The 14663-nt window shown below is 45.6% G+C and overlaps 1 protein-coding gene across 6 annotated transcripts in view; it reads left to right on the top strand.

Annotated features, from left to right (window-relative positions):
* FOXN3 (forkhead box N3) overlaps positions 1-14663 on the top strand; it is a 391024-nt gene that overhangs the window by 113013 nt on the left and 263348 nt on the right. For 5 of the 6 annotated variants that reach the window (XM_042944039.1, XM_042944038.1, XM_042944045.1 and 2 more), the window contains exon 2: positions 1202-1317. The exons of the other annotated variant lie outside the window; for it this stretch is intronic. The gene's annotated coding sequence lies outside the window, so the exon portion shown is untranslated. The remainder of the gene's footprint in view (positions 1-1201; positions 1318-14663) is intronic. 6 annotated transcript variants of the gene reach the window in all.

The raw sequence follows: 14663 nt of genomic DNA, 5'->3' as shown, positions 1-14663 counted from the left end.
CTGCAGCTGTGTATTAGAGGAAATAACACTGTCTGTATTCGGGTTGCCTGCTACTCGGCTCGCCTCCCGGGTGGACGACGCGTTTCTGAAAGGCGGAGACTTCATCACGTTCGTTCTCTCTTTGACTCTTCTGCCCTCCCCAATCCTTGGTTCAATGCTTTGCCTTTAATTGAAGCTTAATGTGCAGTATAGTAGGGTGATATGACTTGACAACAACAGAAGGGGTGTCTTTGAATAGCGGATCAATAATAATCCAAGTTTTGTCAGGATTACTTGGAGGGCTAGTTAAAACGGATTGCTGGGCCCACACCTCCGAATATTCAGGTTCAGTAGATCTTGGGTGGGGGCCAAGAGTTTGTATTTCCAACAAACTCTCGGGTGATGATGCCACTGCTGATGTTCCAGGGACCATAGTTTGAGAATCACTGACCTGATGAATTTATTTCCTCACTTTCTCTACACTGAAGTGCACAGGATAAGCTCGTTCTTTTCGTGAGAGAGTCTATCCAGTTGTCTTCTTTGAGGCGTAGGCTAAAAAAAAATACCTTCCATCACAGATTATTATGCAATCTATCTCATGTACCAACTTTCCTATTTTTGCAAGATTATTGGTTAAATGTGGGCCAGTAGTTTGCAGCCCATCTAGTGAGTTTGAGCTTGATGGGATCTTTTCCTCCAGGAGTAGAGCCAGAGGAATTTTATTTTAAAGCAGCAGAAAAGAGCGTCATTGGCTTTGCAGCCTGTGTTTTTGGTCCGCCCAGTGGATCAAGGCTGGTCCACATGCTGGAACGCTGGCCGGGAGTGGTGCTCTGATGTTTCTCCTTTATAGTGTATAGAGTGTTTATAGTATATAGACAAGTGTTTATAGTATGTAGACAGCTATAGTGAAGTAAAATGATCTCACGAATGTCACATGGCCGTTGTAGTAAAGTAAGATAATCTCATGATATCTGTGGCACGCATTTTCAAATTTCTGGGTCCCTCTGTGCCCCATGAGGCAGTTGTAAGAATACTCTGTTGTGAAAGGCCCAGTGGTTCAATAACTTCCCAAGAAATAAGAGGTAACTGTTGCAATTGATTCCCTCCCCCCGCCCCAAGGGTTGCAGCTTTTAGAGTCAGGCCAGATGACAGCCATTGTTTTGAGCGGGTCCTCTCTCCTCCTCCGGTCTGATCCCGCCTTTCTTCTGCTCCTCTCTACCAGTCACTAGAAGCATCATCTCCTAGAAGACCAGCGTTCTCGTGATTATGGAGGCCTCTCTGTCCTTCCTGTGACTGGAGCAATGCTGACCTCGGTGTCTTGGACCCATTCCGACTCAGGTAACCAGGCTCTGCCTCCATCCCCCCCCCCACCTCCCCTCCCCCCTTCAGGGAGATTGCACTGAATAAATGAAATACCAAAGCTATATTTAAATGCAAATGCCAAATTGATTGTTGCTTCATCAATTGGGATCCTCCCCCTCTTCCTCCCAATCTTCTCAATGATTAATTTATGCAGCTGATCAGACTGACAATGTGGTCAATCCAATTTAGGCATTAAGATAATGAAAACATTCAATCACATCTTTATTTAAAATTTTGGACTGTCACAGATACACAAAGCAACAGGAACACTGCTGGGCGTCTTCATACAGAAACTCGCTTCTGCCATAGTTCCTGTAAATCAGTCTCTTTCCCATAATACCATGTTTTACTTGAATTATATTAATCTTTCTAATGTATCTTTTGACTGAATGTAGTAAGTATTGCGGAGTACCCGTTACGTGTTCTTGGGGCAGATGGGAATAAAAAAGAAAAAAAGAAAAAATAGAAGGCATGGACCTCGCCTCCCAGAGTCACGGCTTAGCCAAAGATCCGTGACTCACTCGTAAGAAAATGGCAGATGGTGGTGCTCAGTTTAGGGCCAGTGCTGCGTACTAATTAATGGTTCCTCTTTGGTTGAGGGAATTGAGAGACTTTGAGGATTGGGATTGAAATAATTAGGGAAGAATTCATGGAAGAGGGAGGGCCTCCGGGGGGCTTTTTTTTTTTTTTTTTGGCTGTGGCTCATCTGGCCAGGCTGAGGGAAGAGGAACAACATGGCACCTGGATAGGAGGGTGGGAATGAGCCCCCTGTGAGCCTGGGCAGTGAGAGCCCTGGCTGCGTGGGCCAGACAGGGTTCAGAGGACACTGATCCAGTGTCCCAGCCAGAGCCAGCTTCCCCCTCTGAGCCTGGGTCCCCTAAGGTGTCCCTGGGGAAACTCCACTTGCCCTGTTGTGGAGGGGGCTTGGCTGGCAGCCGCCTTCAGGGACAGTGGTCATTGTTGCCTCACCCCCAGGCTTGGCTGCTACCTCGCTGGCCTTTTTTGCTTCTTTGGGCCTGCCCTCACGTGGCCTCTTCTTGTCTACCTGATGCTTTACTCTTCTCTTCCCCACCTGTTTCCCTCCCCTCCAAGCTCTGCATGGCAGCTGTGGCTTGACGAGGCCTGGGGATAAGCCAGAGGCCGTGGGAGGTCAGTACCTGCTGGTTTTGAAGGGTAGGAAGCCTAAGCCAAGAACACGAGTTTGCAGGTCAGTGTTGAGATTTCTGAAAGCCGGAATTCAGTGAAAGTCTCAAGGCTGAAGCTGGGGCCCCAGTCAGGGAGCCAAGTGTCCTGATTTGCTCTGGGATAGCTCGGCAAATGCTGCCCACACCTAGCTCTTTCCCCGGGCCGCTTTTGGATAAAGCAATGGTGGCTTTCGCTGGGTCTTAAAGGTGCTACTGACGTTGCCTGCCGAGACTCCTGCCCATCCTGTCGGGCCTGTCCTGGCCACGGTCCCCCCGCCTCAGGGTGATCCAGTGCGCCCGGACCCGAGGGGCTTGCTGACCCAGGAGCTCAGGCCTTCCCGAACATGGAGCCCTGGGTCCCCTGCCACCGGGAAGCAGAAGAGGTAGAATAACAGTCTGTGCTCTCCTCTCACTACAGTGATTGTGGGCCTTTGTCTTCTAAGCCTAATCCAAGGCTCAATCAAGGGGCCCGTCGGGCTCCTGGGCCAGGTGCGGTTTGCTGCTTGTTCATGTGTGGTGCACAGGTGGAGACTGGTTTCCAGAGGTTTTTTCTCAATAATTATTTTTTAATGTTTATTTATTTTTGAGAGAGAGAGAGCCCGAGTGCTAGTGGGGGAGGGGCAGAGAGAGAGAGAGAGGGAGACCCAGAATCCGAAGCAGGCTCCAGGCTCCGAGCTGTCAGCACAGAGCCCGACGCAGGGCTCGAACTCACAGACCGTGAGATCATAACCTGAGCTGAAATTGGACGCTTCACCGACTGAACCACCCAGGTACCCCGGTTTCTGCATTTTTAAATGGTTGGAAAAAATTCAAAGAAGGATAATATTTTGTGCCGCATGAAAATTAAATGGAATTCAGATTTCAGTGTCCCTAAATAAAGTTGTACTGGGACACAGTCACATTCATTTTTGGATTATCTATGGCAGCTTTTGCGTAATGGCAAGAGTTGAATAGGTCCGTCAGAAATCGTAAATGTTGACTGACCCTTTGTGGAAAAAAATTGTCATCCTAGCAAATCGCCTAGACCCTTGTGTGACACAAGTGTTTGAAAAATTTGAGGTGCAGAATATTTTGCACCATGAAGAAAAGAAGTTTGAGGGGTGAGTAGGATTTGCATAAGAGAGGCAAACTGCCCATATTCTGGATGGGGATTTTTCCATTCATCCATTTAACCTACAAGTAAATCTAGACGTGACCTTGAGACTACTTCATGTCAGAAACTTACTTACCTATTAGCGCTGTCTTTGAAATGAGGCATCCAGGCTTCTTGGGGTAAACTGAATGTTGGAACAAATCAGCACCAAATAAAAACACACCCTGCATTTTGGAACTTTTCCCCTTTTTACTTGGCGTGAACGATCGTATTTTAAACCAAATAAATATTTTGTTTTAAATCAAGTAAGCATTGAAGACTGAGCATGAGTAAGCCATGCCATTTAATCTTGGCAATATTTTCCCAATCTGGTGGGGATCCTCTGGTATTGTTGAGTGGAAACTACTCCAGCTATCAGAGTTGGAGAAGTGGGTTCTTACTCCTATTAAGTAGCTGAGCCAAGGCTACTGGCTTTTTACCCTCAGGAGGGTAAACAGTATTCCCCAAATCTCAGGGTTAGCGCAACAGAAGTTTATTTCTCACTCACTGGTTTGTGCCAGTGTGGCCGCCCTCCATCCAGTTATGAGGATCTGAGCCTTCTCCCTCCCGTGACACCTGCATTTCAACACGTGGCTTCCTGGTTGCTGCGACATGTGAAAAAAAGAATTGAAAACACACACCCTTTCTTAAGTGCCTTAGACCAGAAGTGACCCAGACCAGTTTCACATCCACAGTCCATTGGCCAGAATTAGTAACATGACCCTCCCTTGTTGACGGGAGGCTGGGAAGTAAGTACAGAGGAGCATGAGATCTACTTGGGGTACCCTTGCCCTTGCCACACTGGCTCATCGTGGGAAATCCCATACTTTTTCTACGCTTTTCTTTCTTTGTTCATCATTAAAAGCTAATTCACCCAGCTCAACATTTTTTCACATAGTTTATGAGAGGCTCAGATACGATGTGCGAAAGAGCCTTGAATGGTAGGATGAGTTGTCAAATATGTAAGAGGTAATTGTTACCTGATTTCTTTATCAGGTACTGAGTGGTGATGGTGTGGAGTCAAGGTAATCGCGTCTGCCCCAGTAGGCCTGGGGCTGTGCAAGCCTTTGCCAGTCACCTAATGCAATTATCATGCAGCCTTCCCTTTCACACCCAGAAATATCCTAGTATAGACAACCAATTATATGACCACCCCAGCTTGACCCCACTGGTCATCCTTCAAGATTAACGTCAGCTACTGTGTAGGTGCCTTTTCGGAGTCACGCTGTTCTAAGCTTTTTGCCTGTGCTGCCTCATTTCATCCTCGTAACAAACTTTGGAGGCGGGTACATGTAATCTCATTCTCGCTAAGGTAGCGGAGGCAGAAAGGTTTGGATGGAATCCAGGTCTGAACTGCTCTTAAGCACTCCACTGGACCGCCTGGCTCATCCTTCTCTAGGAGTGCCCTCCTTGACCGTGTGGGCCCCCTTCCTTGACACTGGCTTGGGACCTGCTCCCAGACCACACACTGGAAGAGAGCTAAGACCAGCCCTCGATGAGAAGGTGAGGCACGGAATCGCTATGTGATTCTCCAGAGCCAGAAAGTAGCAGGACCCGTCGTCCCTTTCCATCCATTACCCTGGACATCCACAAGCCCGGCTTGTGTTAACACGGGGCGCTACATTTGACACGGGGAGAGAGGTTTTATTTTCAGATCTAGGGGGCGGGTGGAACTCTAGCCTGTGAAGACTTGCCGTGTGCAGTGCAGTTGATTCAAACAGGCTCCTTCCCAACACAAATAGCCAGGAGGAACTGAGCTCTGTTTTCAGGCAGTTTATTTACAAATGTGTATATTAAAAAAAAAAAAAAAAAAAAGCCAAACCACAACCAAAGACTAGTCTGCTTGCAGAATAGTATCAAACAAAAACCCATTTATTCACGAGATGGTATTAATTTCCCTGGTTTCTGGCCTTCCCAATCAGTGTTCAAAACCGAACCCATGGAATCAAAGGGAAGAGTCTCTGGAAAATGAACCCAGTGTGGCAGAATCATCTCTTGCATTGCTTGCTTCAAGACCACCCCCTCCCCCTGCCCCCAGAAAATGATACATGTGGTTTCTAAATGTACAAAGAAAACTAAAGGAATTCCATTATGAAAGAAAGATTAGATGGAAATTTCTAATCCTGTCTCATAAACAATATAGGAATAACTTTAAAATATTCTGCTTTAAGCATGCATTTAATTTGTGCTCTGGGAACCAAATAATGTTGCTAAGATAAAACATTCTAATAATGATTTATGTAAATTTATTTGTACAAAGTAATGGTGTAGTTGCCTATAGCAAATTGCTTGGAATATGAAATGACATTTATGAGGTCTTTTTTTCCTCTGAATTAATACAATGGAGAAAATGAGAGACTCCAGAAAGGAAAAAAGAAATTCTTGTTCAAAATGGAGTCTGATGCCTTGGGAAGCAGAGACAGCTGGACAGGTTACACGGTGTGAAAACAGTCAACAAACACAGTTCATGTTTTCCGTGATGATCCCATTATCTCAGCCAGTTTTTAAAGTCACACAAAGAGTGTGTGTGTTAGATTCTTAGAAGGCTAGAACCCTTTATTTTAGTGGCCATAAGCCCTGCAGACGCCAGAGTCCTTTCAGAACAGCCAACGACAGACGACTTGCTCTCATGGTGCCCTCATAGACAGGGTGCTTACGGCGTGGGATACAAAGAGGCCAGATGTAATTAAAAATTGGGCAATTCATCTCTGCTCCCAGTTACTTTAATACCAAGGGAAGTTATGCTTGAGTCACAAATGTTAATAAACAAAACAAAAAACCCTCCCAAGGACTGATTCATAGACCTACAAGGATTTTTCCTATTGGCTGCCCAGTTAGCACCTTTGATAATGGCTCTAGGTGTTTCCTGGAAACCTTTAATTAAATGGAAATACCCATATATGTAACAGAGAGTTTCTGGAGCTATGCTTTGGCCTTGTAAGTGCCCGCTCTAATTTGCCATAACCTGTATGATTTGGAAAAGGTATGATATTAGCACCTTAGTTTCAGAAGGCATTTATTTTTTTCCCCTAAAGCGTTTTTACTATCTTCCTTGGTTATTGCAATCATTTTCGTGAGGTAGGTTGTAAGAGTTTGTGTTCCCTATATAGGGAAACTTAGAGCCACAGAAGTCATAAAGCAAGGTCACGAAGCAAGGTCACAAAGCGAGACATCACGAGGTGGGGAGGGAAGCAGCTTCCACAGGAACCTGTGGGCCCCTTGTCATCAGAAGCTAAAGCAGATGGAACGGGTTTGTGAATTCTGGAGAACTTGATTTATTTAAAACAAATTTCAGAGTTTTGGTCCCTCATAAGCCATTTTTGAATTGCACCAACTCTCTTGAAAGAAATGGGTTAGTCTGGCTGGACGGAATGGCTTTGCAATCAGGGCGTTGGCTGTGGTGTGGCCAAGGCCTGGGGGCTGAGAGTTAGAGCTTCTGAGAGAGGGGGTGGAAAGCTTGAACAGGACTTTCAGACAGAGTGAAAAGGTCACTGGCTACAAGGAAAGGAGGGCATGGCCCGGGTTTTTAGCAGCACGAGTTAAAGTGCATGTACCATAAGAGCCGTGGCTCATGGCAGGGTTGGTTTTAGTGACGTGGCCCAAGATTCCCAGGGGGACGCAGTGGATGTTAGGGCCACACTTCCAGAGTCCAGCTTTCCTCTTCCTAGCTGAATGACTTCGGGTGTGACTTTTGAGCTGTAGATTCCTAGAAAATAATGTTAAGGTGTCTGAGCCTCCATTTCCCCATCTGTAAAATGGGAAGAGTGATATTTACCTGGTAGAGATGACATGGGAATGGAATAAAATAATTCTTATAAAATACTGGGCACGGTGCTTGGCAGGTAGTAAACACTCATTTTATGGTAGCTCTTAAAATGATTGCAACGGTTATTCCTTGAGAAGGGATGGTCCTGACTGGTAATTGGAAACAAGATTAAAATCTATCTTTTATTTAAATGAGAATTAACCGAAAAGATTTCTAAGTCAGTTGTTTCTGTGTTCTGCAAGATAATAAGGTAAATAGGGGCGTTCGTTCATTTGTCCATTCAGCGAACAGCTCTTGATGTCAAAGGCCCTTTGCAAACTGTTTTCGAGGGATGGAGAGGCCAGATAGAGAGTTCTGGTCTCAAGGGATAAGGGAGATTTTTTTTTTTTTTTAAACATGGGCACCATGCAGGCCACATTAGTCTAGATGGTCTTTGTCTTCTAAGAATTCAGAAATTAAGCTGGCCTCAATCTTTAGCTGTTGCTGAAAGCCTTGGTTCTGGTCCAGACTCTACAAGTTGGTTTCCTTTAGAATAGTCATCTTGGCTGGCCATAGAGTAGGTTTATGTCAAGATAAATGGATAGAAAGTCTTTGGTCATTTGCTCTTCTGTTGCTGCTGCCTGTAAAAGAAGCCATTCACATTCTTTGCACATGTGTTCTCGGCCGTTGTAGGTCAGGCCCCTGGGCTGAAAGTGTGAATACACCCTTTTGTTAGAATTCATTTCCATTAGAAGCATATATACTACTTTCTTATCAGGGGTTGAAATGAATCCAGTGTAAAATGTGTTGACTTTTTTTGAGATGACTCTGTAGTTCTATCACCTTAGAAAAGGTGTTTCACAGAAATTCTCTCAAGGAAGATAAGGAAATGTGAAACATTCTCAAGCAAAATGAGAAAATAAGTAATAATTCTCAGATCTGGGGCCCAGTCGGGTCTATTTCAGTGGTTCCTGGACACCGAGGGGCCTCCCGCGTAGAAGGCAGGCAGAGGGGATGCTTGGGCACGGAGTCCGGTGGTGGGTGTGGGTGCGGGGGGCAGACAGATATGCATAAATAAGCATTCAAAGATGAACTCTTCCCTGGGTCCAAGGCAAAGAGAAAAATAAGCTCAAGACAGTGAGTTCAGTCTCCTTACTTGGCAAAATAAAAAGTTGGCAACCTACGCTCGTCCCCAAAACTATTTTTGAAATCTTATTGTGGTGCAAAATCACGATCTGGGAACCTCCCTGACTTGAGTTCTTTTGCTTCTCTTTGGTGCTATTCTCACCTCCCTCTCTACCTTCCTCACTGGCTCCCACTACTGTTTACTGGAGGTCCCCGCCTGTGGCTTAGCCTCCTTATTAGAAAGGAGATTAGCAAGTGTTAGACACATACCAGCGGTTAAGACGTTCTTCATGATTGAAGGAGGAGGGAAAAAAAAAAAAAAAAGCATTTGAAAAGATGAGTAGGCATCTATCCATAGCACTCTGGATTGAGAATGCACATCACACACGTATCTCCTGCTGGAAATCTGGCAGACCCCGTCCCGGCCAAGGCAGAGGGGGAGCCGTTACTCCCCAGGGAACGTGCTGTATTGTACTAGCTGTTTCCCGACAGTGGATACGTTTATGTGTCCGCATTTGTTTTACTCTCCCTCTGGTGTGTGTGTGTATGGAACTCCCCAAACGATAGTTGGGCGTTAAGAGGGGATTGAGTCGTCTGGGCCCAAACTCTTAACTTTGCTTAAAGCTCGGGCCTCCGTCGATGGTGGTAGCAACATAGCACAAGGCAGAGCTTTTTGAGTTTGCTAAGATAGAATTAGCCTCAAAGGAGTAATTGGAACTCAGAGCGGGGGCATCCACCATGGAGTCAGGAGACAAAGAGCTGTTTTTGAAGTTGATACCCCTGGAAAGAGAATGGCATCCAAACTGGCCTTGTTAATATAAAATAACAGCTCATCATGAAGGAGGGAAGGGACTTTGTAAAGGACAGAACGGCATCCCCAGGCCCAAGCCAATGGCCTCTTAGCAGGTAGACTTTTTTTTTTTTTTAATTTTTTTTTACGTTTATTTATTTTTGGGACAGAGAGAGACAGAGCATGAACGGGGGAGGGGCAGAGAGAGAGGGAGACACAGAATCGGAAGCAGGCTCCAGGCTCTGAGCCATCAGCCCAGAGCCCGACGCGGGGCTCGAACTCACGGACCGCGAGATCGTGACCTGAGCTGAAGTCGGACGCTCAACCGACTGAGCCACCCAGGCGCCCCAGCAGGTAGACTTTTAACCCCTGGCACTCCAGATCCTAGGAGAAGGTACGTTGGTGAGTTGAACATATCTGTCAGCAGGTGGGGAAACCCACTCCCGAGCGTTACTTTATTCCTGCCAGAAGCTGGGGGTACCTCACTGCTTTCCTTGACTGTGTTTCCCTGAATACCAGAGGATATCATTCCCTCACGTATAATACATAGTCTCCTGGTGAACAAAAAAGAAGCAGGTGATTGGTTGTAGTAGCTACTGGAAGGTCCAAATTACTCCCCGGTTAGAGTTTAATAGACTTTACCTGTGATTAGTTTGGTCTGGTGAATGGACACCTTCTCTCCTGAATCAGCCTTGGATGAACTGGTGGAGAACTGGGCAACACTAAGCACTGTTCAAGGACTGTATGATTTCTAGAGTGTTCCATCAGGGGCCACTCAGGTAAAGAAGTGACCTGCTCTTTTGCAGGTGTGGGGCTGTGTGGCAGGTAGTTATGTGCTTGATGAAGGCTTCTAAGTAGTGACGGTCCTATCTTTATCGTGGCTTTCAACTCTACCCCTCCCGTGATTGTAACTGAAATATTATGGTTACAAGAATCTATTATTGTGTCTACATGGGTGTATTCATGTAATGCATGTGTGTACGTAAATATACGCGTCTGTATACGTGTGTGTGTATATAAGTAAATTATGTCATTTGATTCTGGGACACTTTATAGGCTTCATCGTTTTCTGAAGGTGTGGAAATATCTAAATGACCGCCACTGTAACTGGTTCCACTTCTATATCATTCAGTCTCTACTTCTTTTTTTTAGCTCTTCTATCTGGGACGTGTAAGCAGCCCCTGGATATATAGGTGCTTAACTGAACAAAAACGCCAACAGGCTGCTATTTATTTTCTTAAACAGCTTGAGCAGAGATATTTGGTCTGATTGCCAAAAATTGTTAGCTTATCACTGAACTGTCCTGATGAGTCTTATTATTCAATTTGCATTGCTTACAATAGTAATTATTACTACATAAAAGAGCATGATGCTTTTATTTTTTGTATAGTTCTTTCATTAATAATTTAATTGACTGTTGCATCCAAGTGGTTCCGTGACACACTCATCAAGGTACTTAGAGACTGGCCCTGGGCACCTTGGGAAATCAGAATTTAGGTATAAATTGTAAGGCTGGGGGTGAAGATGCAGGTGACCGACAGGTCCTTTGGTCCCGACAACCAACTGTTTGGCTGTCCATTTCCCTCATATTTATTTCCAAGCATTTCACTGATTCACCAGCAATGAGTCTCATCCAGCTTTTTTAACAACCTACGAAATAAGATCACGATATAGTTATTTTGCTCACTAAAATGGCTAGGTTGGTACTGATTTATAAATGAAAAGGTATTGATGTTAAAACAATATATTGACCCAAAATGACTGAATTGGTGGCTTCGCATAAATAGAATCTGTGTCTATGGGGTCTGTTCTTTAGAAACAGGAAGATTTTGGGGCGCCCGGGTGGCTCATTTGGTTAAGCGTCCCACTTCGGCTCAGGTTGTGATCTCACGGTGCATGGGTTTGAGCCCCGCGTCGGGCTCTATGCTGACAGCTCAGAGCCTGGAGCTGGCTTCAGATTCTGTGTCTCCCATTCTCTCTCTCTCTCTCTCTCTCTCTGCCCCTCCCCTACTCACACTCTATGTGTTTCTCTCAAAAATAAAGAAACATTAAAAAATTAAAATAAAAAAAAAGAAACAGGAAGATTTTATGGTCACAGCTTAGCCGACGTTCCTAGACGCTCCCGTGCCTGTGCAAGACATATGTTTTGATACATCTTGTGATAGAAAAACTTAGTTTGTGTATTTTTTGGTATAGGACAGTACTCCAAATTTTGTCCTTATCCATGTTTTATATATTAAATAAAATGATGGATTGAAATATGCCTTTGGAGGCATGAGAACCTGACTTTGGTGGGCATCAACCCATCGTGATGTTCAAGGAGCTGCATTTCAAAACTCTGGCTTCCACAGGGAAAATAAAGTCAACGAAGAAGTTCCCATTTGGCCAGCCCAGCCTGACGTCTCAGGGGATGAATGCATGCATCGACCAAGAGTATCATGGAGGAAATTTTTCATGTCAGAAATTGGAGTTTATGAAAATGATTGTCTTTTTCCTCCCATAATGGATGATGCATTTGGAGCAGGTTTTGTTTTGTTGTTGTTGTTTTGTTTTTTTAATTTTCAATTTTAATTCCAGTTAGTTAACTTAGAGTGTTCTATTTGGAGCAGGTTTTAATGTTGCACTCGGCAACCTATTTGCTGGGACTCCGGAAAGGAATTGGGGGGTTGTTTGAGAGCTCAGTTCTACAGTTTACCTTTCAAACAGGAGTTTGATTTCTTGTAATTAAAAATTGTGTCTAGGTCCCTAACAAACAACCGAGTTCTTAAGAAGTACTGGGAACTCTATGGCTGTACGATCTATTTTAATACAATTAAACACTTTGACAGTCATTTACCAGTTTAGAAGAAGGCCATGTTCTGGTGGCTAAGTGGTATATAGATATGTCACAGTGAAGGCTAGGTTATGGGGTAACAGACAGCCCCCCAACTCAGGGGCATAAAACAACGAAGGTTTATTTCTTGCTCACTCTGCGCATCTACGAAGGCTAGCTGGGGACCCTGTACTGTGTCATCCTTGTTTTTATCAGATAGAGGCCGATGGAGCATTCCCCATTACGGTGGCTGAGGGAAAGGAGAAAATGGCGAAGCACGTGCTGGCCCTTCCAGCTGTCCAGGAGTGACACACGTCACTTCTACTCACATTGTATTGGCCAAAACTAGTCACATGGCCACACCCGACTGTGTACTTGAAGGAGGGAGCTGAAATATTTATAACAGCTCTGTTAGCTCTATGATATCTATAGTGTGTACCTTCCATATTCTAAATGTTTCCTTATTTTCGTGAGAGGAAGTATGCGTGTGTGTGGCAGAGGGAGGGGCAGAGAGAGGAGGGGAGAATCCCACGCAGTCTCCATGCTCGGCACAGAGCCTGACGTGGGGCTCTGTGCCACCAACCGTGAGATCACGACCTGAGCCGAAATCAAGAGTCGGACGCTTAACCGACCGAGCCACCCAGGTGCCTTTGCACCTTCAGTATTCTAGATGGAACTCTAGCAACCTAGCTCAATGGAAGCAAGGGAGTAGAATTTATGAGAGAATTCTTTACATCCTTCAGAAAAATGGACTAGTCACCTGAAGTGGGACTGGTTTATTTTTTTCAGCACCGTCCTTTCCAGGGACTGAACGAAGGGGGGTGACTCGGGCTCTAGCTGCCCCCCCCCCCGTCCCCACCAGCACTCTATCTCACACAGACATAAGCCACTGTGTGTGTTATACAGATGCCGCATCACGTGAAGTTCCACAGCCCTTCCCTTCCTGGCCAAGCAGTGCTGCCTCTAAACTCCTCCCACACAGACATTCCAGAGTGGCCACAATCCCTCTGTTTTCCCTTGTTGGCTGTTCACCGTGGACTGCCCTAGCGTTGGACGTCACCCTTTATATTTCGTTTTCCTAAGTGGGCATCTGAAGGTTTCTTCTTACAAAGACAGAGCCCGTGGTGGGGCATTGGTCTGTGCGTACAGCTGCCCGGGGGGGAAGTTGTTCCTCACGCACCGGGCTCAGGGGGGCTCCTGTTGTCCTTGCCTCTGTCCTGTGCCTCCTGTTAGTCTCCACCAGGCTGCTCCAGGGCGCTTGCTGGAAGTCTCCCTGCCTGGAACAGAGCGCTGGGGTCTGGGCTTGGGTTGTCGGTGCAACGACTTCCATCATGGCCTTGGTGAAGCTGTTCAAGACCTTGAGAAGAATATATATATGCACCTGAGAGAGACTCCCTTAGCCAGCAAATTTCAGATATCTGGAATATAACCAGGAGTTAGGGAAAAAAAAGTCTCAGAGGACAAAAGAGCCGTCTCCAAATCCAAGCATTAAGCTTTAAGTAGATCTTTACTGGTTTTGTGTTCTTAATGTAACCACACTCCTAATTAACTTGGCTTTCTGATTCTCTTTACTTTTGTAGATGAGAGGTTGAATAATTTGCCTAAACTCTCCAAGCTGTGAGTGGTAGAACAGGTTCTTATGATTCTAGACTTAGGAGGATAATCGGTGTTTAGGACGGTAGCAGAAAGACAAGGAAAAGGGTGGAACTGTATTTAACTCTTTTGTTTAGAAATTAGGAGCGCCTGGGTGGCTCAGTTGGTTGAGCATCTGACTTCACCTCAGGTCATGATCTCACAGTTCATGTGTTGGAGCCCTGGATCGGGCTCTGTGCTGACAGCTCGGAGCCTGGAGCCCGCTTCGGATTCTGTGTCTCCCTCTCTCTCTGCCCCTCCCCTGCTCACGCTCTGTCTCTCAAAAATAAATGTTAAATTAAAAAAAAGAGAGAGAAAAGAAAGGAGTAGAAAAATATATAGTAATTGCAGCATGATTCCCTTCAACATGGCCACTTTTATTTCTTAGTTCTAGCGTGTAATGAGGATGGGTTGGCTGAGAAATCCCAGCAGGTGGAACTGTGCTTCCTGATTGTGCCAAACCAATGTGAAGTTACTAGAGTTCTCTTTGCTGAACAGCTAGTTTAGCTGGTGTATAAATAGATGCTTGTAAAATACTTTCTGTAGCGTCAAGATGAATGAAGCCTTGAGTCGGTCTGTGTCACGATGAAGAGCCCGGTCCTGGGGCACTTGGATAGGGGACGCAGGGCTTCCGGAATATCTGGGCACGGGGATAGACCCCTCCCACACGACTGAGGATGGCCACCTCAGGAAATAAAGTCCCCTGGAGGAAGCGAATGTCGACCAGCTCATTGACCTTCTCCCGCGTCCTTCATCTGTGTTGGGCCTCACGGTTTTCAAAGTACTGTCACGCACGCGATCTCCTTGGCTCACACCAATCCTGCGTGTCAGGCAAAGCAGACATCGGTGTCATTTTCATCATCCAGGTGAGGACAGCCAGGCTTAGAGGGAGGTGCTCGTGG

Source organism: Panthera leo, chromosome B3, assembly GCF_018350215.1.
Source record: "Panthera leo isolate Ple1 chromosome B3, P.leo_Ple1_pat1.1, whole genome shotgun sequence".
NCBI classification, from domain to species: domain Eukaryota; kingdom Metazoa; phylum Chordata; class Mammalia; order Carnivora; family Felidae; genus Panthera; species Panthera leo.
The sequence above is the reverse complement of the archived record's forward strand: the minus strand, read 5'-3'. Positions and strand labels throughout refer to the sequence as shown.